Here is a 9,101-nt window from a genome sequence, read left to right on the forward strand (position 1 = left end):
GGAGCAACTAAGCCCGTGAGCCGCAACTACTGAGCCCACGTGCCACAACTACTGAAGCCCACGCGCCTAGAGCCCGTGTTCTGCAGCAAGAGAAGCCACTGCAATGAGAAGCATGGCACCACAGTGAAGAGTAGCCCCCACTCGCAACTAGAGAAAGCCTGCGCGCAGCAGCGAAGACCCAATGCAGCCAAAGATTAATTAATTAATTAGTTTAAAAAAAAAAAAGAAGAATATATGCTGAGAGACTTCCCTGGTGGTTCAGTGGCTAAGACTCTGCACTTCCAATGCAGGGGGCCCAGGTTCGATCCCTGGTCAGGGAACTAGATCCTACACGCAAGCCACAACTAAGAAGTCCACATGCCGCAACTAAAGATCCCATGTGCCACAACAAAGACCCAATGCAGCCAAATAAATAAATATTAAAATATATATATACATATGCTGAGGAAATAATTTTAAATAGAAAAAAAAAGATTTAGGTACAAAAATGTTATTCTAGTCAGGATTCTTGATTACGAGAAACTCAACTGAAGCAGCTTAAGCCAAAACGGGGAAATTACATGTTCATATAAACAAACCATCAAACCATGGAAAGTAGGGTTTAGATCAGGCCTGAGGGTAGACTGGATGCAGAAACTCCAAAGCAAGTCATGCATGGGCACACTCTCTCTCTTTCTCTCTCTCTCTCTTTGTCACACACACACACACACACACACACACACACACACACACACACACCATATCCCTCAGCATCTGATGTGTGTGGGCCTCATCCTCCCAGCTCTGGGGGAAAAACAAAACAAAAACAATGGTACATTAATTATTAGGTATTGAAAGATTGGTTTTCTCGACAATAATCAGGGACTTCCCTGGTGGCCCAGTGGATAAGACCCCAAGCTCTCAATGCAGGGGCCCCAGGTTTGATCCCTAGTCAGGGGACTAGATCCCACATGTATGCTGCAACTAAGTCCGCATGCTGCAACTAAAAATATCCCACATGCCACAGCGAAGACCCCGTGCAGCCAAAATAAATAAATAAAATATTAAAAAAATAATAAAGTGTTTAAAAGGAGCTCAAGTACAGTACATGATGCAGAACAAAACAGCCACTAGCTTTGGGGTCACATCCTTACAGCTTGTGATCTGAAGGGAGTGAGACTCTGCTCTACTCAGCCCAGGTCACAAGCCCATCACTGAGGCAGTTGCTGGCCGCCTTTCCCTGTTGGATCTCTCTCGGGAACCCCCGCAGGCCAGTCTTATTCCAGATCTTCACGGTCTCCCACCTGGACTGTGTGTTTGCTCTCACAGCTCTCAGACTTTCCATAGAAACCCCTACCAAGCCCCCACATGCCACATCCACCCCCATTAATCCACCCTGCTCACTGTGACCAGGGTTAGCTTTTTCTCCTAAAACATTAATCTGATCAGGTCACTCTTTTGCATCAACTTTTCACCGGCTCCTACTGTTTCTCAGGATGAAGTCTGTCTTCTTTGTTCAGCCCATAAGGCTGCAGAGTCTCATTCAACAATCTCCCCTCCCACCGCTCTCCTTGACATACACCGTCCACGCCCACGCCTGCCCTTTCCCCAGAGTCTCTGTTCTTAACACACTCTGTGTCACACACCACTGCTGGGGCAACCAGTTGCAGACTGTGACCAGCTTTGAGCAAGTCCAGCCAAGGCTGCCTTGTCTCTATTCCACACCAGGGACCTTTGGCTTTAGGCCTTGGGGCTTCTCTAACCCCATGAAGTAGGATGTCCATGAGAACCTAGTGTTAAACTAATTAAACAAGGAGGCCGCTAGACTTAGATGGCATTAACGCCAAGGTGGCCTACTAAGCAAACCAAAATTTAAGCCTGTAAATGCCCAAGGTCACAAAATCCAAACCTAAGGACAACCAAACACAAACAGCCAACCATGCTTTAAGCTATAGCCAATCAAGTAATTTCTTTGCTTTGTTTCTGCATCTTCTCTATAAACATCTCTCCCAGCTCCTGTTGGCGGAGTGCTCCTAAATACTTCTGGTTTGGCGCTGTAAGATTCTTTTTTTTTTTTTTTTTTTTTTAATTTTATTTATTTTATTTTTGGCTGCATTGGGTCTTTGTTGCTGTGCGCAAGCTTTTCTCTAGTTACGGCAAGCGGGGGCTACTCTTCGTTGCTGCACAGGCTTCTCATTGCGGTGGCTTCTCTTGTTTCGGAACATGGGTTCTAGGCACGCAGGCTTCAGTAGTTGTGGCACACGGGCTCAGTAGTTGTGGCTCACGGGCTCTAGAGCGCAGGCTCAGTAGTTGTGGTGCACAGGCTTAGCTGCTCCGCGGCATGTGGGATCTTCCCAGACCACGGCTCGAACCCGCGTCCCCTGCATTGGCAGGCGGATTCTTAACCACTGCACCACCAGGGAAGCCCTGGCACTGTAAGATTCGAATCAATTTTTCCTAAAATTTTTTAAATGCCTCCATTTATCTTTTAATACTGTTCAACTCTCAGGTAGGCACCAGCCAAAGGCCCAGAACAGTTGAAGTCTATGAGGCCACCCTTGACCAAGAGAAGATCAGAGCCAATGATAAATGCTTTCCCCTTTTGTTTCCCCAGAGGAAACAAAAAGCTCCTCAGACATCTCATAAAGCTCCTCAAAAGGCCCCTCAGGATGGAGCACCAGTCACCCACACCAGTGCCAGACTCAGTGGCCACATGCATGTGGTGGCTGCTTCTTCCCTGTTTCACTTCTCATGGGATCACATTTCAGAATAATCTACCTGAACTCAAACCTTTGCCTCAGGATCTGCTTTGAAAGAACTCAGGCTAGGACACTAATCTTTATCCAGGCCAACAACTTCCTGGAAGGTCATAATCTGACCAAAGCTGGAGGGAGGATCCAAAGCCTGAGAAAAGAAACACTATTCAATGAGGAATATCTAATTCCCATATCTAACTCTAATTCAGATAGAACTGAGGACGCACGAAGCTCAATCTCAGAGCAGTTTGGCATTCAATGCCAACAGTCCAGCAACCAAACTAACACAAAATCATTACTATCATCCCTCTCAGAAAGCATCAAGGATATTTTTAATACACATATTTTTAAAAACTCCTTTCTCTCACCTCCACCACTTTCAGTGTCCTCTACATGGAAAAGAATTGCCCATCAAGTCCATATTCTCTCTTCTTGACCTTCAACCATCAATTACAAAATTCCTGAGAGAAAAAGTCCTCATAATTCTGGTCTTTCTTCTCCTTTCTTTTCCCCCCTTTTATCCTCTCTTTTTTTTTTTCTCTTATGAGTAAATCTTGGCCTTTTTCTATGAAAATACTCCAACCCGTCTCTTCTGTGTTCTGTTTTCTACTATTGTCCCAATTCTGTATCACAGAGCCCAGAAACCAACCTAGCAAAGAGAGAATCCTCCTCAGCTCTCAGGAAAAAGGAGAGGTGGGAGTCACTAGACTCAGAATTCTCTTTAGTGGGTAAAAGAGGCTGTGAACACTCCACTTAAATACATTTGTTCCTAGTCACACAATACTTAAGCTAAACACAAAGGCAAGTGCATCTTAAGGTTCCTTGTTCCTCTGCAAGGAAAAGAAGATGAGTGAAGTGAACAGCCTTTAAAAATTGACATTAACCTAGGAATTCTCAGAGTCCGTGTGCTATCTTTCTAACTCTACTTTTGAAGTATGTGTTACACAATATTTTTTATATTTGTTAAATCCCTTAACATATCCTTGTGACTGAGAAATTGTCTGGTAGTTCAGATATTCCCAGAATTGCTGGAAGTAGGGACTATCTTCTGCAGTAATATTCTAAGGACACTCAATGAGAGGCAGGGCAGATTACTAAAGGATGACCTGTATTACAGTGCTACAAACACTGGAAATCAGATTATAATCACATGTTGTTTGGTGAGCCTGGACTCAGGGCCACGGGAGCTCATGGCATCAAGGAGCTGTGATTGCTGGACACTTTCAACTCATCTCTAGAGCTTGACCCGCCACACAGGTGAGCTGGGCGTGTTCCCAGGTTAGGGTGTAAGCTGTGCAGGAGAGAACTCACCAGGGTCTGTCTCCCTATCTCTGTCTTTCCCAAGGCTCTTTCTTCGGATAGGCTAATATCCTTGGTCAAGCCTGGTCCCACCATGGGTGGGGATGCTCAGGAGGGGATGTGACTTGGGCATCACTTCCACAAAGGGCCTCAAATGGAGGATGTGACTCCTTGAACCAAGATATACAGTAGTGGGGCTGAAGAAGGATATGCATCATATGCCTTTATGCTTGAACTCCAATCCAGTCCACACTGCCTGAGTGCAATGAAAGGGTAATTTAATAAACCTTATAATTATCTTGTGACCAGCACAGTTATATTGTATTATGTGTTGTATGTGTTAAAGTGTTAATTGCCTCAACGTAAACATTCAAAATAGCAGTTTTTCTAAGTCATTTTTGCATTTCTTCATTTATTTTAATAAGTGGGAATAACTTAGGCCTCTCAAATTCTGAGCAGTCCTGGGTCAAGTAGCTCTTGTCTGGACATTATGTCTCTAGAGATGGACTTTGTAGATCTCTACACCATTAACTAGTTAACAGCTAGTTAACCATGTTAACTAGTTAACAAATGAGAGAAAATGAAACAACTGCTACCTGAGCGCTTACTCTTTGTAAGGCACTGGTAGAAGTGAAAAAATAGTAGATTTAGTTCTTGCCCTCAAGTTTATATACCAGAGAGGCAGATGGGTACTAATCATGGAATCACATCATTAATCTAAAATTACACTCATGTGGGTGTTCCCCAGTGGCCTAGTGGTTAGGATTCCAGGCTTTCACTGCCATGGCCAGGGTTCAATCCCTGGTTGGGGAACTGAGATCCCACAAGCCTCAGGTGAGGCCAAAAAAACCCACAAAATTACACTCATGGTAAGTTGCAATAGGGGAATTAGACCTTCTTTGGTGGGAATCAGAAAAGTATTCATGAGGAAAGGACAGAGGTTAAACAGATATCTGAGAAGGGGAATAGAAATAAAGTGGGAAAAAGTGGCAGGACCAGGGAAGAGAGTCCCAGGCAGGGGGAAGAGCATGTTTAAAGGCCCTTTGGTGAGGGGGAGCAGCATAGATTTGAGACTTTGAAAGATGGCCTGAGCCTCTAAGGCACAGAGAGCCAGAGAGAACAGGGTTCAGATGAGGCTGGTTGAAGGAGATTACTTTGTTTGTTTTTAAAATTTATTTCTTTCATTTATTTATTTTTGGCTGCATTGGGTCTTCGTTGCTGCGCTAGGGCTTTCTCTAGTTGCAGCCAACGGGGGCTATTCTTCGTTGTGCTGTGCGGGCTTCTCATTGCGGTGGCTTCTCTTGTCGCGGAGCATGGGCTCTAGGCGTGAGGGCTTCAATAGTTATGGCATGTGGGCTCAGCAGTTGTGGCTCATGGGATTAGTTGCTCTGCGGCATGTGGGATCTTCCCGGACCAGGGATCAAAGCCATGTCCCCTGCATTGGCAGGCAGATTCTTAACCACTGCACCACCAGCGGAGTCCTGAAGGAGATAACTTTGAATCTCCAGGTTGTTGGTTTTTTTTCTTTTGAGGGCGATAGTCTCACTGCTACCCACACACACCACCTTCAAGCCCCACCCAGAATATCACTGGCCCCACCGCGTATCCAAATTCGAATCATCTTTCAGAGCTCAGCTTGAATACACCAAGCTAATCACTTATTGCCCTTAAAGAACGTTCTTAATGTGCTTCAGATTTTGAACAGCAGTAAAACTGAGAGGGAACATACCCATAATTGGGGAAAGTGTCGTCCAAAGGAAGAGAATTTAAGCAACAATATTAAAATGAGTTAAATGACTTTACAGAAGTAGACAGAAAGAAGGAAATATGCCCACACAGGAAATTTTTGAAAGCTTTTCCAGATAAGGGGAATTTTCACTTATTCAGGGCAACAGCTTTGAGTTATTAGGGGAGTTTTCACATACAGATATTGCAGTGCATGCCAAGGGTGTAAAGATGGATTATAAAGAAGCTAAAGTAGAGAGAATCCAAATTTGGCTCTTTTAGAGGACTTTTGAAAAACTAGACAAAACCCTGGCAAATTGGTAAAGAAATCAAAAGAAAAAGCATAAATAGACAATATTAGGAGTAACAAGGGAGCATTACTATAAATACAACGAAGATTTTTTTTTTTTTTTTTTTTTTGTGGTACGTGGGCCTCTCACTGTTGTGGCCTCTCCCATTGCGGAGCACAGGCTCCGGACGCGCAGGCTCAGCGGCCATGGCTCACGGGCCCAGCCGCTCCACGGCATGTGGGATCCTCCTGGACCGGGGCACGAACCCGTGTCCCCTGCATCGGCAGGCGGACTCTCAACCACTGCGCCACGAGGGAAGCCCAACAAAGATTTTTTTAAAAGAGAATACTAAGAACAACTTTTTGGCAATAAAATTCAAATCAGATTAAATGAATAATTGACCAGAAAAATATATCTCTTCAAAATTAATTCAATAAGAAAATAAGTAAGTTAGAGAATATATAACTGGAATTAGGCAGAGAAGGTAGACTTAACCTCAAATATTGGGTTGGCCAAAAAGTTCGTTCGGGTTTTTCTTAAGACGATATTATGGTACAGAACACCCGAACGAACTTTTTGGCCAACCCAATAATTCAGTGCTAGTTGACAGCAAATGACAGAAAAGGCATTCAGGAATTCCTATAGCAGCAAAATGGGTCTTTCCCCCCATGCTTCTACAAATTGCCTTTCTGTGATGCACAAAGAGAACATTTAATAACTGAGATTGTCAATGACCAAGGCAGATTTCTTCTCATACTGATATCTTGTTGACCTGCAAGTTTTCCTGAAATTTCCACCAGTAACATTATCCTTAAGGGCCTCTCTTTTAATCAGGTGTGTGCATTGTAACCAGCCTAAAGCACTGTGCCGGCAGTTCTAAGCCTTTTTCGTCTGCAGGACATTTTCGAATACCAGTGGCATGCTTGAAAGGCCTTCACACAATACTAAACTAGTTAGCAATAATTCCAATACACTCGTACTACAGTGGAACAATGTCACTGTGACTGTCAAAGCAGCAGTTATGATTGTCACCCTTCAGCACTATGTTACTATTTGAGCAGACCCTTTTACTACATGACCAGGCTCTGTTATACATTGTTAAGGCAATGACTTTACCTTTCACATCCAAGCAACAGAAGACCTTTCTCTGGCACCGGCTTGCTCCACAGAAAGTTCTATGCCATTGTACATTGTGTCACACAGCCCCTCAGCCTATTCCAGCTGACAGACCTCATATAAATAAATACAGGTATACTGAATCCCAGGAAGAATTAACTGGTACGTATTAGTCAAAATTTGACAACACCCACACCCTCCTGTGAAGGGTTCACCTTATACCTTGTACAACAGCTGAGAACTGCCAGGAGCTACTAGCAAGCCAACATACACAGGTGATTTATTTTCCAAAGTGCAGTATATCTTTTATTGGGGGTTAAATTGATGGTTATAGACAGATTTTCTCCATTTTAACAGTTATACAATTATTTTTAATATCTATTAGGAAGAAATGTAACTAGCACCTCAAACCTGGGTTTTCACAGATATTATTGTTTAAAATAATTTAAATTGACTTACCTAGCAATTTATATATTTAAATAATATATTTAAATTTACCTAGTCAGTTTATTTAAATATCAATGTTAAACTGATGATAGTATGTATAATATGAGGCTACAGTAAAAATCATGAAGGTGGCATATGAGTGACTGAAGTTTAGGAAAATGGTTTATCTAATTCATTCATTAAGGTCCAATATCACCCAGCAGAAAGCAAGGACCAAAGAGAAGGTAACACATTGTAAGTGTATGCTTTCAACCTAAATGTCTATCGACAGATGAATGGATAAAGAAGATGTGGCATGTGTGTATATATACACAACGGAATACTACTAAGCCATAAAAAGAATGTTATAAAGCCATTTGCAGCAACATGGCTGGACCTAGAGATTTATCATACTAAGTGAATTAAGTCAGACAGAGAAAGACACATATCATATGATATCATAGGTGTAATCTAAAAAAATGATACAAATGAACTTATTTATGAAACAGAAATAGACTTACCAACATAGAAAACAAACTTATGGCTACCAAAGGAGAACGATAAATTAGGAATTTGGGATTGAAAGATACACACTATTACATATAAAATAAATAAACAACAAGGACCTACTGTATAGCACAGGGAACTATATTAAATATCTTTCCTATAATGGAAAAGAATCTGAAAAAGAATATATATATATATAAATGAATCACTTTGCTGTACACCTGAAACACTGTAAATCAACTATACTTCAACTTAAAACAAAATGCTTTCTCATAAATGATCTCAGGTGATCTCCCTTATATGAGCTGGGAAAGAGAAGTGTTGTTATAACCATTGTATAACTAGAGTAACTGAGACTCAGGGAGGATAAATAATGTATGTGACGTCATTCAGACAGCTGCATGGATCTTGCAGTTCTCAGAAGACATTGTTAAAGACAAAAACCAAAGGCCCAAAATGGCATTGCTTGTGCTAAAACCCATGATACCAAACCTAAATTTACTTTTTTTAAAAAAATATTTATTTATTTAGGCTGCGCTGGGTCATAGCTGCGGCATGCAGGGATCTTTGTTGTGGCATGTGGGATCTTTGTTTTTTTTTTTTTAGTTGCAGCACGTGGGATCTTTTAGTTGTGGCATGCGGACTCTTAGTTGCGGCATGCGTGAGGGATCTATTTCCCTGACCAGGAATCGAACCCAGGCCCCCTGCATTGGGAGCGTGGAGTCTTACCCCACTGGACCACCAGGGGAGTCCCCCAAACCTAGATTTAATACCTAACCTAACTGCAGTTTGACCCTCACCAGAAATGTAATCTTAATCAACCAGTCTGGAATTTTCTCTTCAGCACCATTGAGGTAATCTTTCACCCTCTGTTGCCCTTTCTACCCCCAGGAAGAAGAGGCAATGATGATGCATGATAAAATCCTTGTAGGTCCTTTCTACCCAAAAAAGACTGTCCTGGCCTAAAAATAATCTTTTCTTTTCTTCTGCTAATAGCTCCCTT

General features: G+C 42.4%; 1 non-coding gene across 1 annotated transcript; it reads left to right on the top strand.

Annotated features, from left to right (window-relative positions):
* Window positions 1–247: 247 nt before the first annotated feature.
* On the top strand, window positions 248–320 carry TRNAG-UCC (transfer RNA glycine (anticodon UCC)). The gene has a single exon. It is a non-coding gene; the product is annotated as a tRNA-Gly (tRNA).
* Window positions 321–9,101: the final 8,781 nt, after the last annotated feature.

This window comes from Physeter macrocephalus, chromosome 2 (genome assembly GCF_002837175.3).
Source record: "Physeter macrocephalus isolate SW-GA chromosome 2, ASM283717v5, whole genome shotgun sequence".
Taxonomy (NCBI): domain Eukaryota; kingdom Metazoa; phylum Chordata; class Mammalia; order Artiodactyla; family Physeteridae; genus Physeter; species Physeter macrocephalus.